At 43.8% G+C, this 19,516-nt stretch overlaps 1 protein-coding gene across 2 annotated transcripts in view; it reads left to right on the forward strand.

The window, feature by feature from the left end:
- The window catches only part of Src64B (Tyrosine-protein kinase Src64B), a 151,354-nt gene that overhangs the window by 54,098 nt on the left and 77,740 nt on the right, over positions 1 to 19,516 (forward strand). For both annotated transcript variants that reach the window (XM_083143950.1, XM_083143951.1), the window contains one exon: positions 3,948 to 4,004. The gene's annotated coding sequence lies outside the window, so the exon portion shown is untranslated. The remainder of the gene's footprint in view (positions 1 to 3,947; positions 4,005 to 19,516) is intronic.

Raw genomic sequence — 19,516 nt, forward strand, 5'->3', positions numbered from 1 at the left:
ATTAAATTAAATAGCAAGGACAAGAGTATATTTGGGGATTTTTGCAAATTGAAAAGAGTATTGAGTATATGAACCTCAAAAAGAGTATAATACTCTTAAAAAGAGTATGTCTTATCACCCTACCGTTACATGAAGGTACTGTAAGTTCTTAACCAAAAGTCAGAAATCAGTCTAAATCTCTCGCAACGCTCCTCGCGGGCAGCGGGTCTGAGCCCGTTTCATGCTCCTCGCGGGCAGCGGGTCTGAGCCCGTTTCATGCTCCTCGCGGGCAGCGGGTCTGAGCCCGTTTCATGCTCCTCGCGGGCAGCGGGTCTGAGCCCGTTTCATGCTCCTCGCGGGCAGCGGGTCTGAGCCCGTTTCATGCTCCTCGCGGGCAGCGGGTCTGAGCCCGTTTCATGCTCCTCGCGGGCAGCGGGTCTGAGCCCGTTTCATGCTCCTCGCGGGCAGCGGGTCTGAGCCCGTTTCATGCTCCTCGCGGGCAGCGGGTCTGAGCCCGTTTCATGCTCCTCGCGGGCAGCGGGTCTGAGCCCGTTTCATGCTCCTCGCGGGCAGCGGGTCTGAGCCCGTTTCATGCTCCTCGCGGGCAGCGGGTCTGAGCCCGTTTCATGCTCCTCGCGGGCAGCGGGTCTGAGCCCGTCTCATGCTCCTCGCGGGCAGCGGGTCCGAGCCCGTCTCATGCTCCTCGCGGGCAGCGGGTCCGAGCCCGTCTCATGCTCCTCGCGGGCAGCGGGTCCGAGCCCGTTTCATGCTCCTCGCGGGCAGCGGGTCCGAGCCCGTTTCATGCTCCTCGCGGGCAGCGGGTCCGAGCCCGTCTCATGCTCCTCGCGGGCAGCGGGTCTGAGCCCGTTTCATGCTCCTCGCGGGCAGCGGGTCCGAGCCCGTCTCATGCTCCTCGCGGGCAGCGGGTCCGAGCCCGTCTCATGCTCCTCGCGGGCAGCGGGTCCGAGCCCGTCTCATGCTCCTCGCGGGCAGCGGGTCCGAGCCCGTCTCATGCTCCTCGCGGGCAGCGGGTCCGAGCCCGTCTCATGCTCCTCGCGGGCAGCGGGTCCGAGCCCGTCTCATGCTCCTCGCGGGCAGCGGGTCCGAGCCCGTCTCATGCTCCTCGCGGGCAGCGGGTCCGAGCCCGTTTCATGCTCCTCGCGGGCAGCGGGTCCGAGCCCGTTTCATGCTCCTCGCGGGCAGCGGGTCCGAGCCCGTCTCATGCTCCTCGCGGGCAGCGGGTCCGAGCCCGTCTCATGCTCCTCGCGGGCAGCGGGTCCGAGCCCGTTTCATGCTCCTCGCGGGCAGCGGGTCCGAGCCCGTTTCATGCTCCTCGCGGGCAGCGGGTCTGAGCCCGTCTCATGCTCCTCGCGGGCAGCGGGTCTGAGCCCGTCTCATGCTCCTCGCGGGCAGCGGGTCTGAGCCCGTTTCATGCTCCTCGCGGGCAGCGGGTCTGAGCCCGTTTCATGCTTCTCGCGGGCAGCGGGTCTGAGCCCGTTTCATGCTCCTCGCGGGCAGCGGGTCTGAGCCCGTTTCATGCTCCTCGCGGGCAGCGGGTCTGAGCCCGTTTCATGCTCCTCGCGGGCAGCGGGTCTGAGCCCGTTTCATGCTCCTCGCGGGCAGCGGGTCTGAGCCCGTTTCATGCTCCTCGCGGGCAGCGGGTCTGAGCCCGTTTCATGCTCCTCGCGGGCAGCGGGTCTGAGCCCGTTTCATGCTCCTCGCGGGCAGCGGGTCTGAGCCCGTTTCATGCTCCTCGCGGGCAGCGGGTCTGAGCCCGTTTCATGCTCCTCGCGGGCAGCGGGTCTGAGCCCGTTTCATGCTTCTCGCGGGCGGGTCGTTGCCTGTTTTGGGTTCATCGCGGTTGCGATCGGAATATGTTTCGGGCCCTTCGTAGCTGGACGCGAATTCTTGTTAATTTGCTACTAAGGAATTAGGTCATAATCTCAAACACTCACTTTATCTCTCCCACAGATATACTTTCATATTCATGTCGAAGCATTGTTCCCGACATTCGTCAATCATGACAACTTGATCGTAACTCCAATCTGACGTAATCATATATGACCAGTTTAGAATCGGTAATGTGGTCACCCTCCGAACCCTCGGTTCCTAGCCGTATCGAAACTCGTCACATCTATCGAACCAACCGGCTTATCACCGCGGAGTATAGCGGTAGGAGCAGCACAGGCAGAGGACATGTTTATAAGAGCTATCGACACGAAACGTCACCATGTTTTCGTAAAATTATATCGCGGGATGACGCGAAAGCGGCGTGGTTGAAAATTCCTGTCCACGAACGTAACACCACGCTTACCTAAAAGCTGATAGTGACGAGAAACTGACGCATCGCCTTGCTGCTTGGATTACAAAGCCATGCGCTAGCTTGTTTATTTGCTCTCCACCCGCGATAAGCCACCTTATCTGAAAATCTTGTTACTTCACTTCATCTCCTTTCGAAGTTATCCTCCTTTTATCGAATTAATTTTTCCTTAGTAAAGCTGCATATGGGTTCGACGCATATCAGAAGCCTAGTTTTCAGGGGGATTTAACGTAATTTACAATCTGACTACCTGTAAGATGTTTTTAGAAGGGTGAAGGTAAATTTATTGCCCAAGGACCATAAGTACTGAAACATTCTACACTCTGTCCCGAGAATCAATGGAGTAAACCAACAAGTTTTCTGCGCAAGTCCTAGAGGGCATGACCAATAAACGCCCGAGAGGGGGAGTTAGTGTTGATTTACTCCGTCCATTTGCTTTCTCCCCTTTTGTACCGTTATGCGCGGCCTTGCCCCACAGGTTCCCGAGGTAGGGTGCAGTGAGCGTCGCTAATAGTTGAGTTACTGAAATGTACTTCTATATACAGGGCGAGCCGAGAGTCACGGTCAGATATTGACATATTATTATTGTGTAATAAAATGAGGTAATCAATGCAGAAACGGAAAAGTCGTGAAACCAAACATATACACTCTGGCCCGCGTATCTCTGGAGCAGGCGAACGAGGAAAATCCTCTGTGCATTTAGGACTCCGCCAATGAACGCGTAAGAATGGAAGTGAGGATATGGAGGGGAAAACGCGGCTGCAGCTACCAGCCGTTTGCACTAATTTCCTCCGCCCGCTCGCTTTCTCCCCTTCTCTTTCGTTATGCGTGGACTTACCGCCACAACCGAATTGCGCACACTTTAAATCCAGAATCGCGCACAAATCTCACTGACCTGTTTTGCGCACAGATTTTGATCGAACGTTGCCACTTGGATAGCTTTAAAGCCTGTGCGCAAAACTGTTTTTTTCTTTAGACAAGAAGAAAGAAATTAGGTAGGTTAGGGTAATGACTGCACAAGAAACCGACCATTACATTCTAGTCCACCAATCAGGTTCATCCTCTGCCTATCTAATGCTACCCTTCCAACAAGAACACGTGTAAGTCCACGCACACTACAGAAGTGAGAACGGCTTGAGAACATTTTACATCTGAGAACATCGCCTCATTTTTTGTACGCAATCCTGTACATTGTGACAGCTTGTCAAGGGCTTATCAGATACCACTGGTGAAACCGGAAAAGTGTGCGCAATCCGGCTGTAGCCGGACTTACTCCGAAGGTTCGCGAGACAGAATGTAAGTAACGCAACCCTCCATAGTCCTTCAGCATTCGGACTGAAAATAGCAGTACGAAATTGTGACCATCTTTTGGAATCACGCTGTATTTTCAGTTTTTCAACTGAACATTATAATTTGACATGGGACCTAATCCTACATGATTCCATTACGCAGCGCAAGTAAGTCAAACCACATTCTAATGTCCTGGCTGTTACAATGATTTCACTCTGAATGTGATAACCATTACACCCTGTATGACTCTGTAGAACTATTTTATTTTCCACCATTAGTTACCAATTTCTTGCTGCATATCGGAGTCGAAGTGTTATCTTTTCATGTCGTATATATATATTTTTTTTTTTCTTCGCAGATCCGGTTCAGTGAAAAGTGATACTGAGGAAGGAACTTCACAGCCTATCGAAATAAAGTAAGTACCGTAAACAAACTTTCGCATCTTTGTACTAGTATATATAGTGCAACTACCTTTCCTCTGTGCGAGCCTATGCAGTTTTTGAACACAAGATTGCAGAAAATCTACTTCGGAAGGCGTGATTCGGGAAGGCTCGCAGAGTTCATTGGGCACAGATAGACTGGAGAATCAGAGGAAAGCAGTTTGTAAGCGTTCATATTTGAGAACTGTTACACATGGCGTTTCAGTGAGGAGTCTCACTTTTTAATGGCTACAGTAGTAGTCTCATAATTACGTCCAAAAACAACGATGTATGTTGTAATTTGGTGCATATGGCTTTAGTATCCCCGCATTTCGGGCGTTTTCGTGTTTGTCAGTTCTCGTCACAGATGTTCGTATTTTAATCCATGTCCTTAATTATAGCATGAACAAAGGTGTCGTTATAGTGACTCGACTATCATTTACTTCGGAGATATCTAATTATTTAGAACAGTATGTAATTTCATGAGTCGCAGTGTTCAAGTCGGAGGGCGTCTGACCGCCACGAGATAGACAGGTTCGATTCCCGGGTGAAAGTTTCAAGCCATGTCCCTGCATAAGACGGTGGGTAGGTAGAGGGAGATTATTTCCATAACATCTTTCGCTGTTATGCATTTGAAGCTTCGGAACGAGTCTCAACTCGCAAAGCAGCCAATCAACGGAGCGAGCCGCTGACGTCATCTCAACCCAGAACCTATCGCTAAGCCCCCTGCTCAGGCTCTACACGCCCACTAGGCTCGCTAGACAGACTCGCGTAGTCCCCTGGAGATTTTCCGAAAGTAATTCGACTCGACTAGGGCGTAAAGGCGACTGGAGCATCACATCGTGTCCAGGAATGTATACAGAATGTTTCATCTGGGGGGGTGTAAGGTTAAATTTAGAGCCAAGATGACAAAAAAAATTACCCTTTGTGAAAACTTTTACGGGGTATTGAGGAAATTTGGGGGAGTGTTACGGGGATTTTGGGTGTTTGGATCAATCACTACATCTTCACAATAGCAGAGATCGTGAACGTGTGGAGCCCCAACATCCACCTCTGTTGGAGTCTCCATGAGTTATTGCAAGATGCAGGGGGATGATGTTTTTACATTTAGTACATAATTTCAAATTTCGCTGTGAAAATCACCCATGCGTTGAGGCTAATATCGCGGAAGACAGGCCGAGGTCTAAGGGGTGAAGCTTTATGGCATGGAAAGTTGTTTAGGAACACCTGGAAACTTCGGGAAAACCTGAAGAAAATAAACTATTGTAAATCTGTGCGTTACTTACAAAACACCCTGTATAAATATGAGCAAATTCGGCGAGCCTCCGAATGTTGTCATCGGGCTCGTGGGTGGTCGGGCGGGTTCCACTCCGTCTGCCGACCGTCTAGCAGCCATGGACATCTGCAATTACCTCGTGTTGACGCCCTTCTTCCTTTTCTGCCTTTGTTGCTCAGGCAAGAGTCGGCCAGTCCTTGCCACGATGCTCACATGCTCGAGACGATGCATGCATCGTCGACACGCGTTGCAGACCGGTTTTTCTTACGTGCCATTCTTGGATGGGGGCGGAGGCTTTTCTCGGAACCCTTGGTGCATCCCTGAAGTGGCCAACTCTTCGTCGGTGCAATTTAAAATGATCCAGATGATCCAGACAATGGAGCATTTGCAGGCAGTAAATAAAGGGCACGCTTTAAGACTGTATTTGGCATGAAACACCAACATTTCACTGACCAAGGCAGTCCATATTTCAGTAAAAAAAAAACTGTTACGGTTAACATTTCATAAAACCCAAAAAATGAACAAAGGGACGCTCTGCCCCTAATTGAGCGATTGCAGATTCGGAATCTGCACGTCAAGACCTTTCAATATGGTAGACCCCCCTTCCAAACATTTGAAATCGCCATATCTCCGTTCCTAATTGAGCTAGAAGGATGGTTGATAGCTCGTTGGACTCGGAATGAAGTCCTCTTTCAGATTCTACAATACAAAATGGGGGTTTCCGTTTAAAATTTCACTGTTGCCCCGTTGGTGGGGGGGGGGAATCAAGTGTGATATCATTGAATAGCTTTCTTTCACTTATTAAACACGTATTTTTTAGTTTTCCGATTCGATGTGTATTTCTCACGATATGTGACCGTTCCGGGACTTTTGGACCACCCTGTATATTTTCTGTCATGGAAACAATGCCTAATCGTGTTGCCATGATTTGATCTGAAAATACATGTAATTACATGTCCTGGCAATTACCCTGGATATTGGAAATATAGTTTACTTTACAAATAATCAAATTTTAAATTGGTGAAAACCATAACGGTATAAGTAAGAGTTTGTGTTTTCTGAGAAAAATGCATTTGACCTTTGAATGCTTATTTAAAGTTACGGTTTGCCTGAAATAATAATAGAATACACTTGACTCTCTACCATTCAAAAGTATGGCCTGCATTCTGTTCCAATCTAACTCTAGCCTTCATAAACCAGAAGGTTTATGGTGCAGGTAACACAAGTCTTCCATCTGTCCCTATCCTGGGCAAGATCAAGCCAATTTTTTCCATCCATACAGATTTCCTTTAGGTCCCTTCGGTTCCAAAAGTGCACTTAACTTATTTTTTTACTTAAAATGTCAGTTATACTGCGTTATAGTTTTCACACATTCATTTGAGGTACCAAGAATTGATATTGAGTGGAGGTAGTAACGAGAAAGAACAAGGAACAGAAGTTTTGAACCACCCTGCACTTCGACGCGTTGATGTCTTGGCACACGCACCGCGTGCGTCATCTTGGATTTCTTCGGTTGAATTATGAAACCATGGCTACAGAGCACTCCGATCTGCGTTGAGTCGCTCTGCCGCCATGACACCCAACGGGGGGGAGGGTTTTGACTGCCAAATGGCCAGGAGTAAAATTAACCCTGTTCGATTGTGTCATCAATCGATAACTGCTCTTTGGAAGGGATCAGATAACAAAGGACTTCCGATAAAAAGCTACCGAGCAGTGGGAATCCAACAAGCTGTCCTGGCCTAGATTTTGTGTGAAAGCTTTTCTTCATTACGTCATCAACTTCATTATCATGTGAGGAATCAAATATTCAAGCATCTCCGAAGAAGTATGTATCGTGATATCAGTGTTTCGATTGGTTCCGCTTGTACAGCCAACGGCAAAGATAATAGTAGGCAAATTGTCCTTCACTATTTTCATTATTTTCTACTCTGCATCCTGTGTTGTTTTAAGAAATGGAATTCTGTTCATGCAAAGCAAATTTTGTCCTCTGGTTATTCAAGTTTTCGTTTGAATTCATGATCATCATATTCTGGGAAACAGACTTGGGGAAAATGGGGATGGACAATTCGCATACCATTTATTTTGCCGTTGGGTGTACATAGAAACGTTCACATCGATTGCCGGCCCCCGTGGCGGAGTGGTTAGCACATCGCGCTACGACGCCAGGGGTTGCGGGTTAGTGGAACAAAAGCGAAGTAAAATAAAGCAAATCAATTGAGCAATCGATTAACACAAGGTAGTGCATAAAACCTCTACCCTCAACCACATTTCATACCTGTAGGCCAACGAGGCTCTGGCGTCTGGATCACACCCAGTATAATAAGTAGGATTGTGTTTTGTCCTCAGTACTGAGTGGCGCTTTACACCCTTAGCTTTTGTCCTGACACACGTGTTGATGGTAAATAGCTTAAGTACTGATGCACCTATAATGTTCACTTCAGTTCAGGCAAATATCTAAATGCATCAGCTATTAAATATGTACCAAAGGCATTCGATTTTTATAATAGTACTTTAGTACTTAACACTATAATGATCTCGTTTAATATATTAAATACTATTATATAAACTTCCAAACCAAAGTAAGTTACTTTTAATCCTTAAATTACAATTCGTCATCCTGATGTTTGAAATAAGTCTTCCCAAAGTTCAAATTTACCAGCATGAGAGAGAAAACATCAAGGTAATTGGGCAAAGGGTGTTTTTTTCCAAATCGTGCAATATGTAAATGCACTACAACATCAGTTCGGAAAATTATGGGACACACTGTGTATATTAATAGTAGTTTGAGCTCTTGATTAAAAGTCTACCTTTCCTGTTTAATTAACCAATACCCTGTGGTTGAATTGATTTTTGTTAAAAATAAATTGGTACAAATATTCTCAAAGCTCATGACAATGAATACAGACATTTCAAAAACCCTTCAAACATAATAGTAACAGTGGCGGCGATTGGGGATGCACTTTTAGCCCCCACACTATGCCCTCTTAATGCTAACCTTGTCTACAAGAGAAAGTAAACTTACCTTGGCCCCCAATTGCAGCTACTGGTAACATTAAGAAGCATTAATAAGAGAAACAGAAAATGCATGAATAATAAGTCGTATAAACTAATGGTGCAATGAAATGCATTAAATTTAGATTCAAGTGCAGTTAAGCATTCCAGAGCTTGGTTTGGTTCTTCGTAACGCTCCATTTTCTCAACCCCAGAGCGAGTTCATTTCAAAGGGAAATGTGTGTGCAGTAGTAGTCTCTATAAAATAATCCAGCGTTCCGCATAATCCGAGGTAAAGAAGTGAACAAACTTATTATTATTATTATAATAATAATAATAACCGCTGCATTAGAGGCAGGGGTGCCCATCTCCCCCAAGGCCTATGACGCACTCCCCCCAAAAGGTAGAACATTCCTCCCCCCTTCATGCCAAATTATTTAGTAAAATTATTTTGGTTAGACAAAATTTGCGGAACAATATAATACAAACATGAAATTTAAGCAAAATATGTTTACTTTAGTTACTTTAGGCTCACTTTCATGTTTGCTAACATAAAACGTACAAAACTGCTTAGGCTCGCTGCAATTGTTAGTGTACTGAACATTATTCTTAACCATTATTCTTAACAGTTTGTCTGCTTGACTAATCTTGCATTAATGCAAAGAGCCCCCCCACCTTTTCCAAACTGAATGTAAAGAGGTGGCATTTCATTTCAACCGCATCTCGACGATCACACACAGGTAGGTAGAAAAGCTGTACATAATAACTAGAGCCCGGAAGTTCAGGCATTTATTTTCGTTAAAATAGGCAGGCAAAAAGGCATTTATAATGTGGAAAATAGGCACTAAAAATGAAAAAAAGGCAAAATAAAACGAAAAAAGGCACATTTGGAAGTCTCTTACTTTTATCCATAATTTCTGGCAAAATGTTAAAATCTAAATTGGGAAGAGCATTTCAATTTTTTCCGTCTTGATTGCACATAACTACAAGGTGCTTTTTAAGTTCTCAACATTCATTGCTAGTCGTCTGTCAGAGAGAATGTTTTTCATAATAGAAAATGATCTTTCAGGAATTGAAGCCGCTTCATTTTCTGGAAGAGCATCGATCACCTCGCTGATTTTTTGAAGGTTGTTAGCATAATATATAGCTGCCCATCTCGTCAACACTGGTTGTGGAGGTAAACTAAGCTCAATCACAACTTCCTGAAATTTTCGGGTTTGAGAGGGAGATTTCAGAAATATCTTCTTTGTGTTCGAAATCAACCTGTCCACTTCAGCAGTCAATCATGCACAAGAAATGTTAACCGAAAGGCAATATCCTAACTCAGCATGAAATACTTTTTTCTCACACTTTTCTCCTTCAGCAATGTTGAAACACGCGTGAGTTCAATATTACTTAAATAAGGCGAAAATTATTCACATAATAAACGGAAGAAAAATAATGCCAACAACGTTTTTTGGGAGAAAATAATTTATATACACATTTTTTTTAAAAAAATTGTCATATTTCATTGAAAAAGGAAAAAAAAGACATTATAATTAAAAATAGGCAGTGGGGTCCCAAATAGGCAAAATGAAAAGGCTTCCAAAACATTCGAAACAACATAAGAAACGTATATCCAGAATTTTTTTTATCAATATATGCAGTAGATAAAAAGAGGCATTTTGCCAAACTTCCGGGCTCGAATAATAACCATAACTAAAAATCAATAACAAGACAATGAAACTAAACTATCCCCCATTTTTGTATGAATATATATATAATTGGTATAAAATTTTGTCCCTCCAAAAAATTCCCATGGCACAGGCGCCTCATGCTGAGTCATGAATCCCCCCTGTGGGCACCCCTGGTTAGAGGCAACAATCTGCAGAACAGTAGTCTGCTATTGGGACGATGGCTCGGAAACGATGCAACGTCCTGAAGCAGAAGACACTTGGCCATTTTTTTAAGTATAAGTTCAATATCGTTGAACTCCTTTTTCCTAATAGTATTGTTGCTACTGTACTGAGGACTGTAAGTACAATATTCAGAAAAATACTGTATATCCCATTCTCCACATGTAGGTTTTTATTACATTGGGTTTTCTTTCACCTCTTCGATTTTTCAGTATTATTTTCAGTATTACCAAAATTGTACCATATTTGGTGTTATTTTCTGGCCAAATTTTCTTGTACTTGTGTTTAATCGTGGCGATGAGGATGAACGCTCATGCCGAACCTCGAGCTCGGAACCTTCCGTGGTGAGAGAGTCGACCACTCGACGAGCTCTGCCGAAATACTTTCGAAAGCAGCTCGCTTGGATTGGCGAAAATCACAGATGATAAGACGGACATGATCAGCGCGGAACGTGCTCTATCGCGAACAAGGATTGCGAGACTGTGTAAATCCATGGTAGACGGAGCACCTCACGATCTTGAGCAACAGTCTGCGGCTTTGTTAGATCTCGATGGACGTGACTCTGGGTTTTTAAAAGGATTGCGCAAAGCGGGCACACCGATGCCATCTGTCTCCAGAAAGACAAGGTTCGTGCGACTTTGTAGAATTGTGTTGACTTCAGTCGTCTGTCTGAGAAAAGGCAAAATGCAAGGACAAGATGTCAGCGCTAGGTTGTTCAGAATGACCAGAAATTTTCGAAATATATGTGTTCATTGAGAATCAAATCCTAAATTGGGTGCCCGAAACAGGAAATTTGGGCCCCGCACTCTGAAATTGGGGTACCCGGGCTCTGTAATTGGGGTACCCGGGCTCTGTATTTGGGGTACCCGGGCTCTGTAATTGGAGTACCCGGGCTCTGTAATTGGAGTACCCGGGCTCGGAAATCGGATACCCGGACTTGAAGCTTAGATGACCGAAACTGAAAATTGGGTACCCGGGTAATACCCAGATATTTGTATATGACATCCTTAGTAAAACTAGCTCTCTGACATCATAAACCCGAATTCTTGCTGCAATATCTACATAATCCTTCAATCTCTCTCTATCCTGAGGGGTCCTGTGGAGGCACATAGTGGTTCGGATCCCACTTTAAACTGTAGGTCTAGTCCCCATTAGCCTTACTGTGCATGTAGTGGACTTAAAACAATAACTCAACTCTATACTGGCCAAGGTCAATCCGCTCTTGATATTCCTTACAAATTTACAACCGGTTCTTCTTAAAATTGTCATTCCATCTTCGTCTTGGTCCTCCTACAGTTCTCTTACTACCAGAAGAAGGACCCTATAAGCTTTTCTATCTGCTCCCATGCTCGCTACGTAATATGGCAGTATTAAAAGGGAAATTGGTAAGACAGTACACAGAGTTCATTAAAAAAAAATAATCTCTTAACGCCACGAGCCCTTTAAAAACTGCAATTATTTGTCTTGTGTGTATGCAGCCATGCAGCACATTCATGGTTGCCGGCGTCATTCATTTCTGGCTGAAAACAATGTTTACTTTCTCCGCCTTGAATCGTGGAAATATTGCATATCCTATTTTATGGTAGGTTTTACCCTTGTATAGAGTTTTACAGTCTGTCGAAAACTGGAACTTTTATGAATTTGAAGACCCATGCCAAGATCTTTGCCTTAAAGCTGGGAAAATCGTGGACATCGAGTCTACCTCTTCTTTCGTCAGGCTTTTGTGACCAGCGTCTGACGTTTATTATTTTCTTTACCGCAACCCACTATCACGTATTTTCCTTCCTTGGCGCTGACGAGTCGGTAGGTGTGTCATTTCAATATGATATCATTTTTAGGTCATTGAATCGCCTGGATTTGTGCCCGATAGTTAAAATAACTGCCCGGGTTTAGAGGAAGTGCCATTTTTTCTTTTAATAGACCTGGAGAACAAAGAATGCTGGCGTCATCCTTTAGAACAACCTTCCCTAACGAAAATTTAGGACAGTTCTAGTTTTAAGTTTCATTTATGCACGGAAAGGCTAATCGGGAGTAGACCTATTCAAAGTGAGATCCCAACCACTGCTTCACGTTGATTACAAGGCTTTGACGTTACCACTACGCCATTGGGAGGCTGTTAATTATCATTTTTACTATTTTTAACCTCGTCGCCTTGTAATAAAGTGGTCTCGTGTTCGATACTCGATGGTGGTACATTGCACATTGGTTCGGATCCCACTTTAAACTGTAGGTCCAGTCCCGATTAGCCTTACTGTGCCTAAAGTGGACTTAAAAACAAACTATTATGTTTGAAGGGTTTAGGGTTTTTGAAATTTCTGTGTTCATTGTCATGAGCTTGGAGAATATTTGTACAAATTTATTTTTATCCAAAAGTAATTTAACCACAGGGTATTGGTTAATTAAACAGGAAAGGCAGACTTTTAATCAAGAGCTCAAACTACTATTAATATACACAGTATGTCCCATAATTTTTCGAACTGATGTTGTAGTGCGTTTACATATTGCATGATTTGGAAAAAACACACTTTGTCCAATTACATTGTTTTCTCTTTCATGCTGGTAAATTTGAACTTTGGGGAAGGATCCTCTTAAAAGTTACAGTAACCCAAGCGACAACACCCTAGGTCACCATGTCGGAAATTACCAGAAAAACTGAAGGATTCAACATTGCCGAGACCTGATTGGGCTGTGGACATGGAAACTATCTTGACCCATGACTAAACGTGGTGTTTCCAATACAAGCCCTTAACAAAACGCCAGACTTCGGTGTGGAAGAGCCAAGGGTCCCCAAAACCCAAGGAAATCCCGTAGATATCAAGACGATGCTCGATCACGATCTTCGTCTCTATGGGTATCATTCGTAGAGAATTTGTTCCCAAGGACAGACGTTCACAGGGGAGTTCTAACTTGAGGATTTGAAGAGTGTGTAGACACGAATTCGACGGGTACGTCCACAACACCGACAAAGGGGCACGTGCTCCCTTTTCATTGACAATGCACCAAATCTCCAGTCTGTGGTTGTCAATCAGTTTTTGGCCCCAAGGGTATTGTTCTGCTTGATCATTCCCCCTATTCTCCTGATCTGTCTCCTCCTGACTTCTTTCTATTCCCGAACCTGAAAGTGCGGCTGAAAGAGACCCAGTTTGATGCTGTTGCCGCAGTAAACGGCGCAGTAAACGTAGATCCAACTATTAATACTCTCCATTGCAGTGTCTCCCAAATTACCTGCAACCTCTCTCAACGCACTGTAAACAATCTTATCGTAGCTTCATTTGCAGCAAACTCGGCTCCAAGCTGTTCCAATACACCTCCACGCAACAGGATAAACCGTATCATTGACGGCCCTGTGGACTTTGCAAATTGGGTCCTCCGAGACAAGGACTTCTTGAAGAAGCAGTGCAGGAGAACGTCTCGAGACTGCTTGTAACTGTCATTACACTTGACTTCCGCAGAGATTAAGAAAGGCCGCGCCAAGAGAATTCTTCAGCCCTTGTTGACTCTCCATTAAAGAGAATATGTTGTCCTTCTTTTCGCCGTGCACTTAACAAGTATCTTCCGCTTACTCAAGCCACTTCATCCGTTGATATACAAGGTTCTGTTTCTTTCTTTCTTTTCTTGTGCTTCGATGGATAGGTTTGTTTGGCAGATGGATTTTCTCTTTTTCATATAAAAATTCCCTTTTATCATTAAAAGTTCAATTTGACAACTCAGAATTTCCATTTTTCTCATCCAGAATTCAATATCAGAATGCAAAAGAATCACTGTATATTATACAATTTGTTTGTGAAGGCGACATTAAAAAAATAAGTCGCTAAACTGATTCAGAGTGTAAAAATATTGAGCCTGAAAAAGTCTGTTTCGGGACGCAGAAATGATTTTTGATTAAAATTCAGTTTCTGGAGGCAGAAAGAAACTTTTGGCTAATATTTCATTTTCTGGGGACAACTAATTTTTCGATCTAAAAATTTAGTTTTGGGAGGCAGAATGAATCTTTTGACTGGAAAAGTTCATTTTCATAAGGCAGAAAGAATCTTTTGCCTGTAAGTATTCAGTTTCTTGATGCAGAAACATTTCGAACCATAAAAATTCAGTTACGACCAACAGTAACAAAACAAATCGTAAAAAATCAGTTTTGAGAGGCAGAAAGAATTTTTTACTAAAATTGGGATGAAAATGCAAGTTTTTCACAGTAAATGTTCAGTTTCAGGAGGCGATATTTTTTCATATGATTTCATAAGTTTGCAAACTTTAAAAACAAGTAAATCTGTAAAAATAATCGAACGAGGCACGTAGAACAATATAATTATTTTGGGCTCTCAAAACACTTCCAGATGTCTAGAATAAACGCACATGTTCCCAAGTTTTATTTTCAAGAACAGAGCACTTCATTTAGATATGAAACAATGCTAGTGTATAACATGAACTCTTTTCCAGTTTTTGCATGTCTATAGGAATTGCACTATAAGAGAAGATATATATTTTTTTTCAGAGGGATTTTCGCGTAGTTGGAAACAGTGGTTTCGTAATGGAGAGAAGTGGAGAAGGAAAAATATGAGTGCGCTTGGTTTTGTCTTGTGGCTGGACGTCTGTGGCGTCTGCCGGTCGCTTGCCGTAAATGGAAGAAACAGTCTCCCGGCCATTTCAAGGAAACAGGGCATTGTGTTGTAAAAAGCTGGAGGGGGGGCGGGGAAACGCTCAGAATACTAACAAAACTAGCTTTAAAGAAGAGAGGGAAGAGGAGAATGTCTGTAAACAAGATGGAGCAAAAGATAACAGAGGACAATTGATTTTAGGCGGGATGTGTGTGTGTTAATGTCAGCTGGATGAAGACAATTAATTCTGCTTTTGTTTAGATTCTTGGTATAGCTAACCCGTAAATTACATGTCTACAGGTTAAGGGAAAGTTGCACTTTTGCACATTTAATCCTCTTGAGCAAGTCGAAATCTAGGGCGATTGTTTCCATAACTTCTCTGGCCATTAAATTGCTTTGTCCTATCATGCGTATTTCCTGGTGAAGCCAGTTAATCTGTGCCAATCCATACTCATCTTGCCAACAATGTACACTGTTCAAATAAAGTACCACACACTTCTACTGCAACCGTATAAAGTGTGCCACTTTATGTGAACAAGAGTGTACAACAGTAGCAGGCCCGATGATATTAGCATCGTATGTGACTGTCACGGGCTTTGTTAATATGTGATTCTTTCTACTCCAACTGGCTAGCAAACTGTTTCTGCTAACTAAATTGAATTATATTCCCCCTTCTGTTGGGCTGATGACGTCGTCTTTGGTAGGAAATCTGTTCAACCATATGAAATGTTCCACTTGATATGAACAGGGGTGTACGCTAGGGGTACATTCCTTAACAAATAATAATAATGCACTACCTTATGGGAACCAATCGGTGTGCGTATCATTTGCACTGGGTAGTGTCGTATCATTCTCCTTCCACTCTTTGTATATATCACAAACAATTTTTTCACCGCCGTGAAGAAAATGAGTGCTTAAGTAAAGAACTAGAGAAAAAAACAAATGGAATCTGGGAAAATATCTGTTTGTTTGCTTTACAAATTCGTTGTAAAAAAATTAATTACTTGTATCCTAACTAGTGCAGTATTAAGTAGCCTGTAATTTATATTACACTGTTTAAAACTAAAGTCAAATAGCAAATACGCCACTGGCTCGAATGTGCCATTCCCGATTTTAACACTGCTTTCGATTCTGTATAGGCAAGTATCAATGTCGTTCTCAAGAGCAGTTGTGGGAGTTGTAACACTCCTTTAGCACAGCTCCCATGAACAAACTCACCACACAGCGGTTTTCTTTGCCGCTATACAGTGCGGAAGTTAGGTGCAGTCCAAGAGGGGCATTTGCCAAATTCTAAACCCAAGCGCTAGTGCCTAGAGAGCTTGTGTGTTAAAGTCAATTGTAGCATATCAGTGGTGAAATTACCTCGAGTGACGTTGCATGAGATGATCGACCAGCTAATCACTGGCTGGTCTTGCTGTGAATACATCACGGGAACCAAGCATCTCTCCTACGCCGCCACTCTTTGTTCTCGTGTGACCCTTGCACACCAAGGCGTGATGTGATACAAGCTTCTGAGAAAGCCTTTACCTGCGAGAATTTATGCCTCAATGACGAATCATCCCGAGAGGCGCCTTGTGGAAGCCGCAAACTACATGGCGTCATGACTCGACCCCCGTAATCGCTTATTCACTGGCATTTTATGAACGCCAGTGCATTTAGGTTGTTCATTGGACTCGTGCTCAGATCCGGCTCCTACCAGATTTCTGTGGCACGCAGTGTGACACGTTGATGCAGTGACAAGAACCCACCAGGACGGGAAGGGCGAAACTGTGGGCAAAGGAGGCGACAGGAGAGGCGAAGAGGTGGGCAAAGGATGCGACAAGGAGAGGCGAAGAGGTGGGCAAAGGAGGCGACAAGGAGAGGCGAAGAGGTGGGCAAAGGAGGCGACAAGGAGAGGCGAAGAGGTGGGCAAAGGAGGCGACAAGGAGAGGCGAAGAGGTGGGCAAAGGAGGCGACAAGGAGAGGCGAAGAGGTGGGCAAAGGAGGCGACAAGGAGAGGCGAAGAGGTGGGCAAAGGAGGCGACAAGGAGAGGCGAAGAGGTGGGCAAAGGAGGCGACAAGGAGAGGCGAAGAGGTGGGCAAAGGAGGCGACAAGGAGAGGCGAAGAGGTGGGCAAAGGAGGCGACAAGGAGAGGCGAAGAGGTGGGCAAAGGAGGCGACAAGGAGAGGCGAAGAGGTGGGCAAAGGAGGCGACAAGGAGAGGCGAAGAGGTGGGCAAAGGAGGCGACAAGGAGAGGCGAAGAGGTGGGCAAAGGAGGCGAAGAGGTGGGCAAAGGAGGCGACAAGGAGAGGCGAAGAGGTGGGCAAAGGAGGCGACAAGGAGAGGCGAAGAGGTGGGCAAAGGAGGCGACAAGGAGAGGCGAAGAGGTGGGCAAAGGAGGCGACAAGGAGGGTTGAAGAGGTGGGCAAAGGAGGCGACAAGGAGGGTTGAAGAGGTGGGCAAAGGAGGCGACAAGGAGGGTTGAAGAGGTGGGCAAAGGAGGCGACAAGGAGGGTTGAAGAGGTGGGCAAAGGAGGCGACAAGGAGGGTTGAAGAGGTGGGCAAAGGAGGCGACAAGGAGAGGCGAAGAGGTGGGCAAAGGAGGCGACAAGGAGAGGCGAAGAGGTGGGCAAAGGAGGCGACAAGGAGAGGCGAAGATGTGGGCAAAGAGAATACCAAGTACCCTGGAGAAGAAGAAATGCAATACAATGTCACAGAGAAGCATTGCAGAATCATGCGACCTACTATTCGCGATGTTATCCTACACGGTCGGTGGCGTCGTTAGATTAAATACAAGGTGCTTGTCATGTCAAGAAAGCTAATTGTCGCTACTACTACTCGCCGCACAACAGCAGGATATTACGTCATGAGAAATAATACTGAGAACCTGCGGAGAATGAGAGAGAACCTACATAATGTCTCCCAAGGTGCGTGCGTGGGTCTCTTCGTAAAATTGAAATTAACCATAAATTAGACAACAGTTGTACACTTTTGGCCTTGCAAGAAAAATATCGATATAATTCGTGTACGTGCATTTTATAATAAGTCTTAGTACTTGATTTATGAATTTTATTCATTATCTTGAAAATTTAGTTGTACCAATTCATTTTAAACTGGCATGAATATATTTTTTAATACAGATGTTAATTTGGTGCGTGTGTATGAAATCCTCTCAATCTCCTAGCAAACAAAGCTGATCTTTCGAATGTCCTATTTTGAGAATTTAATTTTTTTTTTACAGAAAATTGTACATATTCAATTTTCGTTCTCAAGCTAAGGGAGCTAAACTCATAGTGGGTCAAACACACAGTCACCATGTGACAGTGGTCAGAAATAGCGCACTCCTGCAGCTAGCTACCCGCCCGCTTTAACTTAGCTGTAAAATTCTTGTAGCTTGCAGGGAAATGTTCGCTACAGCTATTGATATCTTTAATTCAAAACACTGCCCCCATATTAGTCTCCTTAAAAATGAATTAATATTCATTTTGAAAATATGTTGATACATAATCATAGTCTACAAAATTATACTTATACGAAAATTTGAGTTAATCCGATACTCACATATAGGCACTGATCAGTGTCAGCATCTAGTATAAACAAGTTTGAGATGGTAACACTGCTATCAAAAATATTTCGAATAACTGGTATCGTGGTAATAGAAACGCAAAACTATATTACCTCGTAAGTATAGCTGCTAAGGGCTTCTTTTGTGTATCCACATGGTTGTTTTAATTTTCTTTATGATTAAAAGTAGGATAACACGTTCCAAGATGGCGAACAAAAAACTTATTTTTCCTTTGTTACCATGCCATACATTTTTTTTCCTTCGAGACTAACGTTTTCGGAAGGATCTAAACTAACCTCTCCGTAATTTTAGGGCATTACTTGATCCATAATTTGCCAATAGAATCTTTTAATAGTGCGTTTATTAGGAGCAGAGCGGCGATGCAAAAGAAAGTTAGAGCTTTTGAACTGATGTTCTAAAGTATCTAGGCATCTCGGACGTCAATTTTGATTTTGGGGCATTCCGTGTCAGTGACCCTGAATCTCAATTTTTGAAATTAAATGAAATGCTGCAACTTTATTCTATCTTGCGAGTCAACATTCTAGGATTAAGAATTCAAGTGTTATAATTAAGTTAGAAGGCATTTTACATATGCCGGTTTATTTTAACTTTCTGATTTACTTTTGTAAACAGAAACAATTAATCTCAGTTACCGACGAAAACATCAAAAAAGTCCACAAAATAATTTTAAACGATCGTAAAGTGAAGTTGATCGAGATAGCTGAGACTTTAAAAATATCAAAGGAACGTGTTGGACATATTGTGCATGAATATTTGAACATGCGAAAGCTGTGTGCAAAATGGGTGCCGCGCGTGCTCACAATCGATCAAAAGCAACAACGTTTTGATGATTCGGAGCAATGTTTAGCGATATTCAACCGTAATAAAATTGCTTCCCCATCCACCATATTCTCCAGATCTGGCCACCAGTGACTTTTTCCTGTTTGCAGACCTTAAAAGAATGCTCGCTGGAAAGAAATGTAGCACTGATGAAGAGGTAATCGCCGAAACTGAGGCCTATTTTGAGGCTAAAGAGAAATCGTACTATAAAAATGGCATCGAAAAATTGTATGACCGCTATAATCGTTGTATCGCCCTCGAAGGCAACTATATTGAGTAATAAAATCGAATTTTGTCAAAAAAATATGTTTTACTATGTTAGCCTACGAACTTTTCAGCCCAACTGTTATATCATTGTCTATCATTCTC

This window comes from Lepisma saccharinum, chromosome 22 (genome assembly GCF_977018435.1).
Source record: "Lepisma saccharinum chromosome 22, izLepSacc3.1, whole genome shotgun sequence".
Lineage (NCBI taxonomy): Eukaryota > Metazoa > Arthropoda > Insecta > Zygentoma > Lepismatidae > Lepisma > Lepisma saccharinum.